We start from the raw sequence: 15,115 nt of genomic DNA, 5'->3' as shown, positions 1-15,115 counted from the left end.
ACTCCGCACAGATTACATATGCCCCCACATTATAAACTGAAACACCAGTAAAACACTAAACAAAACTACTACCAAGCAAAATCTGCGCTCCAAAAGCCAAATGGCGCTCCTTCTGGGCCTGGCAGTGTGCCCAAACAGCGGTTTATGACCACATATGGGGTATTACCGTACTCTGGAGAACAGTTTAACAATTTATGGGGCGTATGTCTCCAGTGGTACAAGCTGGGCCCAACGCATTGGGCACTGAAATAGCATATATGTGGAAAATGTCAATTTTCAATCTGCAACATGCACTGTGCACTAATTTCTGCAAAACCTTTGGGGGTCAAAATGCTCACTACACTTCTAGATGAATTCCTTGAGGGGTGTAGTTTCCTAAATGGGGTCACTTCTCGGGAGTTTTCACTGTACTGGTACCTCAGCGCAATGCAACATGGCGTAAAAAACAAATTTTGTAAAATCTCCACTCCAAAAACGAAATTTCACTTTTTCCGTTTAGACCCTTGCCGTATGTCCAAATAGCCGTTTACAACCACATATGGGGTATTTCCGTAATCAGGAGAAATTGTGTAACACATTTTGGGGTGTCTTTTCTCCTGTATTCCTTGTGGAAATGAAAAATTCTGAGCTAAAGCTACAGGTTATATTTCACGGACCAATTCTAATAAAATCTATAAAACACCTGAGGGCTCAAAATGCTCACTACACCTCTAATTTAATTCTTTCAGGGGTATAGTCTCCAAATTGGGATCACATCTGGGGAATTTCTACTGTACTGGTACTTCAGGGACTCTGCAAATGCGACATGGCCCCCAGAAACCAATTCAGCAAAATCTGAGCTGCAAAATCCAAATGGTGCTCCGTCCCTTCTGAGCCCTGCCATGGGTCCAAACAGCAATTTATTACCACATATGGGGTATTTCCGTAATCAGGAGAAATTGCTTTACAAATGTTGAGGGCTTTTTCTCCTTTATTCCTTATAAAAATTAGAAAATTCTGTGTTTTTTCAAAAAAAAAGTCTCTTTTCATCTTCACAGACTAATTCCAATAAATTCAGCAAAAAACCTGTGGGGTCAAAATGATAACTATACCACTAGAAAAATTCCTTGAGGGGTATAGTTTCCAAAATGGGGTCACTTTTGGGGGGATTCCACTGTTTAGGTCCCTCCAGGGCGTTGCAAACGTGACACGGCACTGAAAACCATTCCAGTAAAATCAGAGCTCCAAAATCCAAATGGCGCTCCCTCCCTTCTGAGCCCTGCTGTGGGTCCAAACAGCAGTTTATTACCACATATGGGGTATTTCCGTAATCGCGAGAAATTGCTTTACAAATGTTGGGGTGCTTTCTCTCCTTTATTTCTTGCAAAAATTAGAAATTTTTAAGTTTTTCCAGAAAAAAAGTAGATTTTCATTTTCACAGACTAACTCCAGAAAATATAGCAAAATACCTGTGGGGTCAAAATGCTAACTATACCCCTAGATAAATTCCCTGAGGTGTGTAGTTTAAAAAATGGGGGTCACTTTCGGGGGTTTCCACTGTTTTGGCACCACAAGACCTCTTCAAACCTGACATGGTGCCTAAAATATATTCTGAAAAAAGGAGGCCCCAAAATCCTCTAGGTGCTCCTTTGCTTCTGAGGCCTGTGTTTCAGTCCATTAGCGCACTAGGGCCACATGTGGGATATTTCTAAAAACTGCAGAATCTGGGCAATAAATATTGAGTTGCGTTTCTCAGGTAAAACCTTCTGTGGTACAGAAGAAAATGTATTACATATGAATTTTGTAAAAAAAAATGAAATTTGAAAATTTCAGCTCTACTTTCCTTCAATTCCTGTAAAACGCCTAAAGAGTTGAAACACTTTCTGAATGCTGTTTTAGATACTTTGAGGGGTGCAGTTGTCAAAATGGGGTGTTTTATGGGGGTTTCTAATATATAGGGCACTCAAAACCACTTCAGAACTGAACTCGTCCCTGAAAAAATCGCTTTTTGAAATTTTCTTAAAAATATGAGAAATTGCTGCTAAAGTTCTAAGCCTTGTGAGGTCATAGAAAAATAAAAGAATGTTCAAAAAACGATGCAAACATAAAGTAGACATATGGGATATGTTAATTGGTAACTATTTTGTGTGGTATTACCATCTGTTTTACAAGCAGATACATTTAAAATGGGAAAAATCATAATTTCTTCATATTTTCGCTAAATGTTGGTGTTTTTCACAAATAAGGAATGAATTTATCGACCAAATTTTTGCACTAAACTAAAGTCCAATGTGTCACGAGAAAACAATCTCAGAATCAATTGGATAGGTAAAAGCATTCCGGAGTTATTACCACATAAAGTGATACATGTCAGATTTGAAAAAATGGGTCTGGTCCTCAAGGCCAAAATGAGCTGGGTACTCAAGGGGTTAATACTTGGTGGCAAAACCCTTGTTGGCACGCACAGCAGTCAGACGTTTTTTGTAGTTGAAGATGAGGTTTGCACACATGTTAGATGGAATTTTGGCCCACTCCTCTTTGCAGATCATCTGTAAATCATTAAGATTTCGAGGCTGTCGCTTGGAAACTCGGATTTTCAGCTCCCTCTATAAATTTTCGATGGGATTAAGGTCTGGAGACTGGCTAGGCCACTCTTTGACCTTAATGTGCTTCTTTTTGAGCCACTCCTTTGTTGCCTTGGCTGTATGTTTCGGGTAATTGTCGTGCTGGAAGACCCAGCCACGAGCCATTTTTTATGTCCTGGTGGAGGGAAGGAGGTTGTCACTCAGGATTTGACAGTATATGGCTCCATCCATTCTCCCATTGATGCGGTGAAGTAGTCCTGTGCCCTTAGCAGAGAAACACCCCCAAAACATAATGTTTCCACCTCCATGCTTGACAGTGGGTACGGTGTTCTTTGGGTTATAGGCAGCATTTCTCTTCCTCCAAAAACGGCGAGTAGAGTTAATGCCAAAGAGCTCAATTTTAGTCTCATCTGACCACAGCACCTTCGCCCAATCACTCTCAGAATCATCCAGATGTTCATTTGCAAACTTCAGATGGGCCTGTACATGTGCCTTCTTGAGCAGGGGGACCTTGCGGGCACTGCAGGATTTTAATCCATTACGGCGTAATGTGTTACCAATGGTTTTCTTGGTGACTGTGGTCCCAGCTGCCTTGAGATCATTAACAAGTTCCCCCGTGTAGTTTTCGGCTGAGCTCTCACCTTCCTCAGGATCAAGGATACCCCACGAGGTGAGATTTTGCATGGAGCCCCAGATCGATGTCGATTGACAGTCATTTTGTATGTCTTCCATTTTCTTACTATTGCACCAACCGTTGTCTCCTTCTCACCCAGCATCTTACTTATGGTTTTGTAGCCCATTCCAGCCTTGTGCAGGTCTATGATCTTGTCCCTGACATCCTTAGAAAGCTCTTTGGTCTTGCCCATGTTGTAGAGGTTAGAGTCAGACTGATTCATTGAGTCTGTGGACGGGAGTCTTTTATACAGGTGACCATGTAAGACAGCTGTCTTTAATGAAGACACCAATTTGATTTGGAGCGTGTAACTGGTCTGGAGGAGGCTAAACTCTTAATGGTTGGTAGGGGATCAAATACTTATTTCTCTGTGCACAATGCAAATAAATATATATATAATTTTGACAATGTGATTTTCTTATTTTTTTTTTATATAATCTATCTCTCACTGGTAAAATTAACCTAGCCTAAAAATTCTAGACTGTTCATGACTTTGACAGTGGGCAAACTTACAAAATCAGCAAGGGATCAAATACTTGTTTCCTCCACTGTATATATATATATATATATATATATATATATATATATATATATGTGTAACACCCCTTTGGGCCGACCTCTGTAGGAAGAGTGTATTGTAGTTCTCACCTCACTATGGTGCAGTGCCTCCACCCGAATCTTGCTAGGAGCTCTATAGGAAAGCAGGAGGGACTTCCTCTTCTGCCAGGGGTCGACTCGGAAAACCCGCACCTGAGCTCAGTACACACTCACAAGTGGTTATGGTGAAACTACTCAACAGTTTTATTTAGGTGATCTGAATAAGAATGATGCAAATAAAGAAATAAAGCACAAAGGACATAACAGTTACAGTTCTGTGTGATTGACCCCCTACTGGTGGGCATGGACTATATGCCAGGCCTGGCTGGTACAACACATATCAATGAAATGTTATGGGGATAACAAAGGGTTAATATACTGTCTTCTCCAAACATATACAGTATATCAGTGACCCACACAGGATAATGATAACTCACCCACACTTATACTGCTGGTATATCCTCCTGTGATGCAGACCAGGGCACTTCCCTGGAATCAGGCTGTTTTGCAGAGGTGATGATGCAGCAGCATTTCTTCCTCTCGTACAGTGAGCTGGTGGGCTGTCAGAACTGTTTCTGGGTCTCTGTGCTGTGTGCCCCAGTGCAGGACTCTCTTCTCTCTGCAATGCACTCACGGTGTCCCTATCTCTTGACCATGTGTCTCTCCCAAAGATGGCCACTGTCTCTCCTTCCTGCTCAGCCTTGTCCCACAATCCTCTGCTCAGCCAATCAGTGCTCCCTTGGCTGGTACTACACATATCAATATTACCTGAAATGTTATGGTGATAACAAAGGGTTAAGATACTGTCTTCACCAAACATATACAGTATATCAGTGACCCACACAGGATAATAATCACTCATCCACACTTATACTGCTGGTAATAGCTGGCACACACTTATATAGCTGGTAATAGCTGGTACACACTTATACTGTTACTAATGGCTGCAGTAATGCAATGAACACAGTCCAAACGTTGGGGCCCTTTTGCCACGGACGTTGGCACGCTTTTCAGGAACCATTGGTGCACTTAGATACTGAAATTCCTCTCAAGAACAGTTCTCTCACTAAGTCCTCAATATCAGCACAATAAGTTCCAGCAATGTGTACTCAATACTTCTTGCAGCAAAGATGATATTCATTCCCCTGGGATCCAGCTCGGGGCCGCAGCGTTCAGACGCGTGGACGACAATGGAGTGGCAGGCAAAATCCTCCTGTGATGCAGACCAGGGAACCTCCCTGGAATCAGGCTGTTTTGCAGAGGTGATGCTGCTGCAGCATTTCTTCCTCTCATACAGTGAGCTGGTAGGCTGTCAGGACTGTCTCTGGGTCTCCGTGCTGTGTGCCCCAGTGCAGGACTCTCTTCTCTCTGCAATGCACTCACAGTCTCTCCCAAAGATGGCCACTGTCTCTCCTTCCTGCTCAGCCTTGTCCCACAATCCCCTGCTCAGCCAATCAGTGCTCCCTTTTGCTGCTCCTCTCCTAGGCTGCAGGGATATAGAGAAGCAAGTGGTGCTGGGACATGTAGTCTACTGCACTTCAGAAGAAGAAGAAGTGCTAATGTCTGTTGATGTGAGCCACTGCTTGGCATTAACTGCAGCATCCACTATACACAATGCTTTCTCTGCAGGTGTTATATATATATATATATATATATATATATATATATATATACATATATATATATATATATATATATATATATCTTTTTATATTTTTTATTTACATTTTCAAGATAAAGAAACAGGTAACAACATAGTTATACAATTTGATTCATGGTCTAATAAAATGACAGCCTTATTTTACCAGAATTATAATCTCTTGACAGAAGGGAAGAGGGGTTGTACATTGAAATTTACAGGGTATAAAAGGTACATTATGTATATACAGTTTACCATCAATACTTGAATAACTTTACAAAGGTGTTCAACCAGATTTGTACATCAAAGTACTACATTTATATTGGAGCTAAAAGATCATTTATCCTACTCCATGTTCCAGAGCACTCGTTTCTTTCCACCCTCTGAACCAAGGGTTGCATATTTTAGTTTCCCAGTGAGAGAGTTTCTCTTATGTGCTAATTTGGTTTATTCTATTGTGCTAATCCTGAGGGGATGGAGGTTCTTTCCAAAGTCAGTGAAGTGGCATCAGTAACTTGGCTTTGGCCAGCAAGTGGGTAAGAAGGTTTGACCTAGATGAAGTATATTTTATAGAAGGCTTAGAAAGTAACACCATGTCAGCTAATCAGGGCCGGTGTTACTGTGGGGAAATTCTCTTAGGGTCCCCTGCCCACTATAGCAGGCATATCGGCTGTTGCGGGGGTCCACCGCACATAACATTTATGAGCCCCGGTACTAGCGACAGCCACATTCACTTGTATCTGCATCCTCAGGACGCAGATGCAGTTGAAAACTATAGGCTGCAGGCCACATTCGGCCTGCAGCCTATAAAGCGCTGGGAAGAATCCCTGCACAGACCGGCGTGATGATATCATTGAATCACTCTGGCCTGCACAAGGGTCACAGCCGGAGGCTGTGAAGCACTCCATCCGTCGCGGGAACAGGGCAAGGTAAGTACAATTTATTTTTTGGGCTGTGTGGGACTATATACAAGGAGTGGCTGAGTGGCACTATATACAAGGGAGGGGGGCTGTGTAGCACTATATACAAGGGAGAGGGGGCTTTGTTGCACTATATACAAGGGAGAGGGGGGCTGTCTAGCACTTTATATAAGGGAGTGGACGGTGTGACACTATACAAGGGAGGGGGCAGTGTGGCACTATGTACAAGGGGGGCTGTGTGACACTACATACAAGGGGGGCTGTGTGGCACTATATACAAGGGAGCTATTATTCAGTAACAGTATGGGTGTATTATTCAGTCACTATGTGGTTATGGTGAGGCAGTATTATTTAGTAACAGTATGGTGGCATTATTCAGTCACTATGTCGTTATGGTGTGGCAGTATTATGTAGAACTCATATTGTATTATTATTGGTAATATTGGTCTTATAATAGTGAGTTGTGTTCAATAACAGCATGCAGGTAATATTTAATCTTGTATAGTGGTATGATTTAATAACTATATATGTATATAGATCATGTTTTTGTATGAGTGGGGGGACATATGTTTTGGGGTTTGCAACACTCCTGGAGGCTCTAGAAATCAGCGATGCAGTTCTCTGCACACCGCCTTCTGAATTGACTGCATTATTGATACAGTAATTCAGCATTTGGGGCCCCAATTTTAACTTTGCCCAGGGCCACACTTTGTCTATAATGTCCCTGCAGCTAATAAGGTTGACATCAATAAAGCAATATGCTCAAGGTATGTTCTATGCTATTTGAAAACAAATTTAATGCTGGGGCAACTTCACCAAATGTGTGATAGAGAACCTGTATAAGCGTTGCATCTCCAGCTTAAATTGTGATCTGTTAAATTCAAATGTTGAAGGAATTTAGGTGTTTTATACCAGCTGGATAGTAGTTGAAGAACATCCTTTTATTTTTATATTTCTTTGTAGTATGCTAGAAGGCTAATACATTTAGTAGAACATTTTCTAAACTTAAAAAAAAAGTCAGAAAATTTAATTTTTTGTGAACGAATTCTGTTCCAAGGTGACTTTGACAGACCTATATAATAGAAACTCACCATAAGTTACCCACTTTAGAAACTAAACTCCTCAAATTATTCAGAACAGCATTTAGGAATCTTTTTAACCCTTTAGGTTTCCCACAGGAATTAAAGCAAAACCAAGGTAAAATTAACAATTTTCTTTCTTTTCTTGTTTTTAACACAGAAATGGTTAACAGCAAATTAAACCTCAATATTTATTACCCTCACTCTGCAGTTTGTAGAAATATCCCATATGTCACCCTAGCTATTTGTAGAGCCCCAGAGGTACCAGAACAATGGAAAACCATTAAAAAAAAGGGACCGCATTTTAGAAACTGCCCTCATAGAAATTCATCTATGGGTGTTGTGTCCATTTTAAACCCACAGTTTTTTCACAGAACTTATCTGAATTTGGCAGTAAAATAAAACAATTAAATGTTTTCAATAATATGTCGTTTTTGCTAAAAAAAAGTAAATAATAATTTCCACAAGGAATAAGATACCCAATTTTCATGACAAGATTTGTCCTGAGTGCGGTATCACCCCTTTTGTGGTCATAAACTGCTGTATTTGTTCATGGGAGGGTTTAAAAGTGAAGGAGCGTTATGTGTTCTTTGTAGCCCAGATTTTGCTGGATTGATTTTCGGGTGCCATGTCGCATTTGCAGAGCCCCAGAGATACCAGAACAATGGAAACCCACCAGAAGTGACCTCATTTTGGAAACTACACCCCTCAAGGAATTCATCTATGGGTGTTTAAACTATTCTGAACTCATAGTTTTTTTTACAGAACTTATTTGAATTGGACTGTGAAATAAAAAAAATAACAAAATACTATGTTATTTTTGCTAAAAAAATTCATTTTCACAAGATCTAAAGTGTGAGAAATACCCCATTTGTGGTCATAAGCTGCTGTTTGGGCCCATGGGAGGGTTCAGAAGGGAAGGAGCGCTATGTGTTTATTAGAGCCCAGAGTTTGCTGAATTGGTTTGCATTTGCAGAGCCCCAGAGGTATCAGAACAAGTGAAACCCACCAGATGTGATTTCATTTTTGAAACTACACCCCTATTGGAATGGGTGTTTGTTTAATTTCTTACCTCACAGGATTTTCACAGACTTTTTTAGCTTTGGGATACGAAAATGAACAATTAGATTTTTTTTCTAAAAGTATGTCCTTTATCTCAAACATTTTCATCTTTGCAAAGAACAAAGAAGAAAAAGCACCCCATATTTTATTATGCAATTTTTGCTGAGTGCGGAAATACCCCATTTATAGACATAAACTGCTGTTTGGGCACATGGAAGGACTCAGAAGGGAAGAAGCGTTATGTGTCCTTTGGAGCAAAGATTTTTCTGGATTCGTGTTCAGGTACCATATTGTATTTTTAGAGTCCCAGAGGTACCTGAAGAAACGAAACCCAGCAGAAGTGATCCCATTTTGGAAACTACACTTCTCTATGGGTGTTGTGAACATTTTGACCCCACAGTTTTTTCACAGACTTTTTTAGCGTTGGGCTAAGAAAATGAACACCTACAATTTTTTTTTTCTAAAAATATGTCCGTTCATCTCAAAAATATTTAATTTTTACGAGGAACAAAGAAGATAAAGCACCCCTTATTGTGTTATGCGACTTCTGCTGAGTACAGCAATACCTCATTTGTGGTCAAAAACTGCTGTTTGGGCACAAGGAAAGAAGCATTATTTCTCTTTTAGAGGCCAGATTTTGCTGGAATGGTTTTGAGGGTATGTTCACACGCAGTGAGCAAAAACGTCTGAAAACAGCTCCTGATTTTCAGCCATTTTTTTAACAAGTCGTGTTTTTCACTGCGTTTTTTACGGTAGTTTTTGGAGCTGTTTTTCACTAGAGTCAATGAAAAACGCCTCCAAAAACATCTCAAGAAGTGTCCTGCACTTCTTTTGATGAGCCGTCATTTTATGCGCCGTATTTTGACAGTGATGCGTAAAATAAAGGCTCGTGGGAACAGAACATCCTGATTCCCATTGAAAGCAATGCGCAGATGTTTGTAGGCGTAAAACGCCCGAATTACGCCTGAAACCACTGCGTGTGAACATACCCTAAGAGGTACTACTACCGTTGAAACCACCGAAAAATGCAAATACATTTGATGATGAAGATTTTATATAATAAAATTAGTCAGATGTGTATAGACACCAAAAAATCTATAAATTTGAATAAATTAAGATTAATCAAATTTGATAAAACAAAATTTCTCAGAGACAAAAAAAATTGTCAGATGTGTATGTGTCAATCCATAATTTTTTTGTAATACCATACATGTGGCTGTTTTCTTCTGCCTGGGCACACGGCAGGGCTCAGAAGCGAAGGACCACCACTTGGCCTACTGGAGCACAGATTAAGCTGGATTGCTTTTCTGGTGCCAAGTCATGTATGCAGAGCCCTTGAGGTACCAGTACAGCTAAAACCTCAAATAAGTAACCTCCATTTTAAAAGCTACACCAGTCAAAACATTAATCTAGAGGTGTAGGTAGCATTTTGACCCACACGTCTTGTGTTAAACAGATGGTGCAGGGTAGGAATTTAAATTTTCTATACATATATTCTATTTCAGTGCACAAAATTTTGTGCCCAGCATGTGCCACCAGAGTCATACAACCCATAAAATGTAATCTGGGCTTGTCCTGGGTACAGCAATACCCTGCATGTGGTTGTTATCTGCTGCCTGGGCACACAGCAGGGCTCTGAAGGTAAAGAAGCAGCATACAGCAGGGGGATAAGCTATTCGGAGTGCATCATGGTAAATTAAAGTGGGTAAATTAAAAATTAAGGGATATATTATAAATTCTAAAGTAATCTTACAGAGCCACAATTTGTCGGGACACGTGTCACATTGATATATTGTGTCCTTCCTTATCCCCCTCTTTGAGCAGACTCTGCACTAGGACTCTTTCCATTCTTGCCAGTTTTGGGAACTTCTCCTGGACCGTGTTGCCCTGGTACCATATGTGTGGCTTTGCTTCCAGAAGTACTAAGTGCCAACCCTTCCTTATGTAATGGAATCACTAGTTGAACAATTCACCCAGAGTGCAAATTATGGAATTGCTCTGTAAACTATTCCCCAAAGGCAGCTGGAAACTGTCAGGAATAAGCGTGAAAATAATCTACTACCTCAAGTCCGTCACTAATCTTATGAGCAGAGTCTAAGGCTACTCTATGGTCTTCACCAGAGCCCACCGTAAGGCAAGTTGGATTTGGATGGTATTGGTATAGAACCTAGGTTGCATTATCAGATTATGGTGTTGGACAGGAGGCGCAATGCAGGCAATACCAGAATGGAAAACCAGACAGCCAGAGGATAAACAGCAACAGATTTCACAAACAGGAGAGTGTAAGTCCAAATCAGTAAACAGAAGAATGTCAGGAGTTGCAGAGATCAAAACCTTACTGTCTAAATCAGTAAGCAAAAGGGTTAATCTAAAGACAGAGCTGAGGCTTGCAAAAGTCCAAGTGGGTGTGTTTAAAAGTAAAAGTCCAAGTGGGCGTGTATTATGTGCATACATCGGGGCGTTTTTAATACTTTTACTAGCTGGGCGCTCTGACGAGAAGTATCATCCACTTCTCTACAGACGCCCAGCTTCTGCCAGATCACGCTGTGACGTCACTCACAGGTCCTGCATCGTGTCAGACTAGCGAGGACACATCGGCACCAGAGGCTACAGTTGATTCTGCAGCAGCATCGGCGTTAGCAGGTAAGTCGATGTAGCTACTTACCTGCAAACGCTGATGCTGCTGCAGAATCAACTGTAACCTCTGGTGCCGATGTGTCCTCGCTCGTCTGACACGATGCAGGACCTGTGAGTGACGTCACAGCGTGATCTGGCAGAAGCTGGGCGTTGTGAAGAGAAGTGGATGATACTTCTCATCAGAACGCCCAGCTAGTAAAAGTATTAAAAACGCCCACTTGGACTTTTACTTTTAAACACACCCACTTGGACTTTTGCAAGCCTCATTTGCATAACTACAAAAATGGTCATAACTTGGCCAAAAATCCTCGTTTTTTAAAAATAAAAACGTTACTGTAATCTACATTGCAGCGCCTATCTGCTGCAATAGCAGATAGGGGTTGCAAAATCTGGTGACAGAGCCTCTTTAAATACTCCACCCTAGAATCTGATAGTATGAAAACAGAGGAATGAGATTGGCTCTGCAGATTAAGCCAGAGCTGCCCAGAAGCTAGGCTAGTAGTTATGACGACCTTAAAGAAACAGACTGTAATGGCCGGAAGGAGGTGAAGGGAAAGTGAGCCCTAATCTACCCACCGCCCTGTCCCTGCCTACTTGCAACGACTCGCCCTAGGCGACGAGGTACAACTGGGCGGCGGTCCCTACGCTGTCTAAGTGCACAGGAAAACAAACAGGGAACATGCAAGGGAAGGGGCAGTAGCCACGGAACGCCACGAGGAAACAGAGCGGCGAACGGACAGTCAGGACCAGGACGAAGTGAGTACACCCAAGCGGGCAAGGAGACAGAAGCAAGCCAGGGGCAAAGCAAAGCAGGTCAAGCAGAACTGCAGCAAGGCAGAAGCACGGCAGAAGCAGGCTGGAGCAAGCAGCAGTGGGGCCAGGAATCCAAAAGAATTACAAGCACTGAGGGAGAGAACAGGGCAGGTAATAAAGGACAGGGGGCGGAGCTAACTCCGACAGACCAGGCCGCGATAGGCTCTCCCACTCCTGAGCCTGCCACCCTGGTTGGTGGGAGATGGTGTCAGTCGAACAGGTCTGGCCTCAGGTGTGGATTGATTAATCCCAGGAGTATACCTAGATGAAGTACCTGGCAGATCCCTAACAGTACTCCCCCTTTTATGAGGGGCCACCGGACCCTTACTAAGGGGACCCGGTTTAGTGGGGAAGAGAAGGTGGAACCTCCTGATCAATACCCCAGCGTGAACATCACGGGCAGGTACCCAAGTCCTCTCCTCCGGCCCGTATCCTCTCCAATGGACCAGGTACTGGAGGGAGCCCTGGACCATCCTACTGTCCATAATCTTGGCCACCTCGAATTCCACCCCCTCAGGGGTGAGAACGGGAACAGGAGGTATCCTCGAGGGGGACCAGGACGGGGAGCAGCGTTTAAGGAGGGAGGCATGGAAGACGTCATGTATGCGAAATGATGGGGGGAGCTCCAGACGGAAGGATACAGGGTTGAGGACTTCAATGATCTTATAAGGTCCAATAAATCGGGGAGCAAACTTCCTGGACGGGACCTTAAGGCGCAAGTTCCTGGACGACAACCAGACCAAATCCCCGACGACAAACCGGGGGTTAGCAGAACGTCTACTATCCGCCTGAATCTTTTGTGCGCTCTGGGACGCCTCTAGGTTCTTCTGAACCTGGGCCCAGACGGTGCACAGTTCCGGATGAACATCCTCTACCTCAGGATTATTGGAACAACCAGGGGAGACGGAGGAGAATCTTGGGTTAAACCCGAAATTACAGAAAAACGGGGAGACCCCTGACGAGTTACTGACCCGGTTATTCAAGGAAAATTCAGCAAGGGGAAGGAATGAGACCCAATCGAATTGACAGTCAGAGATGAAACACCTTAAATATTGTTCCAGGGATTGGTTGGTCCTTTCCGTTTGGCCATTAGTTTCGGGATGGAAGGCGGAGGAGAAGGACAGATCAATCTCCAACTTTTTACAAAAAGCTCTCCAAAATAAGGAAACAAATTGTACCCCTCTGTCAGAAACGATATTGACTGGGGCCCCATGGAGACGCAGGATGTGTTTCACAAACAAAGAAGCTAACGTCTTGGCGTTAGGTAGCTTCTTAAGGGGCACAAAGTGGCACATCTTGCTGAAGCGGTCGACTACCACCCACACCACCGACTTGCCCTGAGATGGAGGCAAATCGGTGATAAAATCCATGGAGATATGGGTCCAAGGTCTCTGGGGAATGGGCAAGGAACGTAGTAGGCCCGCAGGTCGGGACCTAGGGGTTTTGGACCTAGCGCAAACCTCACAAGCGGCGACGTAAGCCCTAACGTCTTTAGGCAACCCAGGCCACCAATAGTTTCTGGTAATGAGGTGTTTGGTGCCCAAGATGCCAGGATGACCAGATAGAGCGGAGTCATGGTTTTCCCTGAGTACCCTCTGCCGGTATTGCAGGGGAACAAACAGTTTGTCCCCAGGGACGTTCCCGGGAGCTGCACCCTGATCAGCCGCGATATCAGAAGCTAAATCAGAATCCGTGGCAGAGACGATTATACCAGGGGGTAAAATACAAGCAGGATCCTTCTCAGAAGGAGGATTGGCCATGAAACTACGTGACAGAGCATCAGCCTTAATATTCTTGGACCCAGCCCTATAGGTAACCAAGAAATTAAATCTGGTAAAGAATAGTGCCCACCGAGCTTGTCTAGGATTAAGCCTCCGGGCCGATTCTAGGAAAACCAGATTCTTGTGATCCGTAAGGACCGTTACCTGGTGTCTGGCCCCCTCCAGGAAGTGCCGCCACTCCTCAAAAGCCCATTTAATGGCTAGAAGTTCGCGGTTGCCAATATCATAGTTACTCTCCGTGGGCGAAAACTTCCTAGAGAAGTAAGCACAGGGGCGGAGATGGGTGAGGGAGCTGGTACCCTGGGACAAGACGGCCCCCACTCCCACCTCGGAAGCGTCAACCTCCACAATAAATGGCTCCTCTTGGTTGGGCTGAATCAGCACGGGGGCCGAGATAAAGCACTTCTTGAGGGTCTCAAAGGCCTGGACGGCCTCAGGGGGCCAATGGAGGACATCAGCACCCTTGCGGGTAAGGTCCGTAAGAGGCTTAGCGACGACCGAGAAGTTGGCAATAAATCTCCTGTAATAGTTGGCGAACCCTAAAAAACACTGTAACGCCTTAAGGGAGGCAGGTTGGACCCATTCCGCCACAGCCTGAACCTTGGCAGGGTCCATGCGGAATTCATGAGGAGTGAGGATTTGCCCTAAAAATGGTATCTCCTGTACCCCAAAGACACATTTTTCAGTCTTAGCAAACAGATTATTCTCCCGAAGGACCTGGAGCACCTTCCTGACATGCTCCACGTGGGAGGACCAGTCCTTGGAAAACACCAGTATGTCATCAAGGTACACAACAAGAAAATTACCCAGGTACTCTCTCAGGATTTCATTAATAAAATTCTGGAAGACAGCAGGGGCATTACACAACCCAAAGGGCATGACCAGGTATTCGAAATGACCCTCGGGTGTGTTGAACGCAGTTTTCCACTCATCCCCCTCTTTGATGCGTATAAGGTTATATGCCCCCCGTAGATCGAACTTAGAAAACCATTGGGCTCCCTGAACCTGATTAAAAAGATCCGGAATCAAAGGAAGTGGGTACTGGTTCCTTACGGTGACCTTATTCAGGTTACGATAATCAATGCACGGCCTAAGACCACCATCCTTCTTCCCCACGAAGAAGAAGCCAGCACCTACAGGAGAAGTCGAGGGGCGAATGAAACCCTTGGCCAGGCATTCTTGGATATATTCCCTCATAGCTTTACGTTCAGGACATGAAAGATTAAATATCCTCCCCTTAGGAAGCTTGGCACCAGGCACCAAATCGATAGCGCAATCGTAATCTCTATGGGGGGGCAACACCTCGGAGGCCTCCTTAGAAAACACATCGGCGAAGTCCTGAACAAACTC

The sequence above is a fragment of the Rhinoderma darwinii genome, chromosome 5 (genome assembly GCF_050947455.1).
Source record: "Rhinoderma darwinii isolate aRhiDar2 chromosome 5, aRhiDar2.hap1, whole genome shotgun sequence".
Taxonomy (NCBI): Eukaryota; Metazoa; Chordata; class Amphibia; order Anura; family Rhinodermatidae; genus Rhinoderma; species Rhinoderma darwinii.
Note: the sequence above shows the minus strand (reverse complement) of the source record.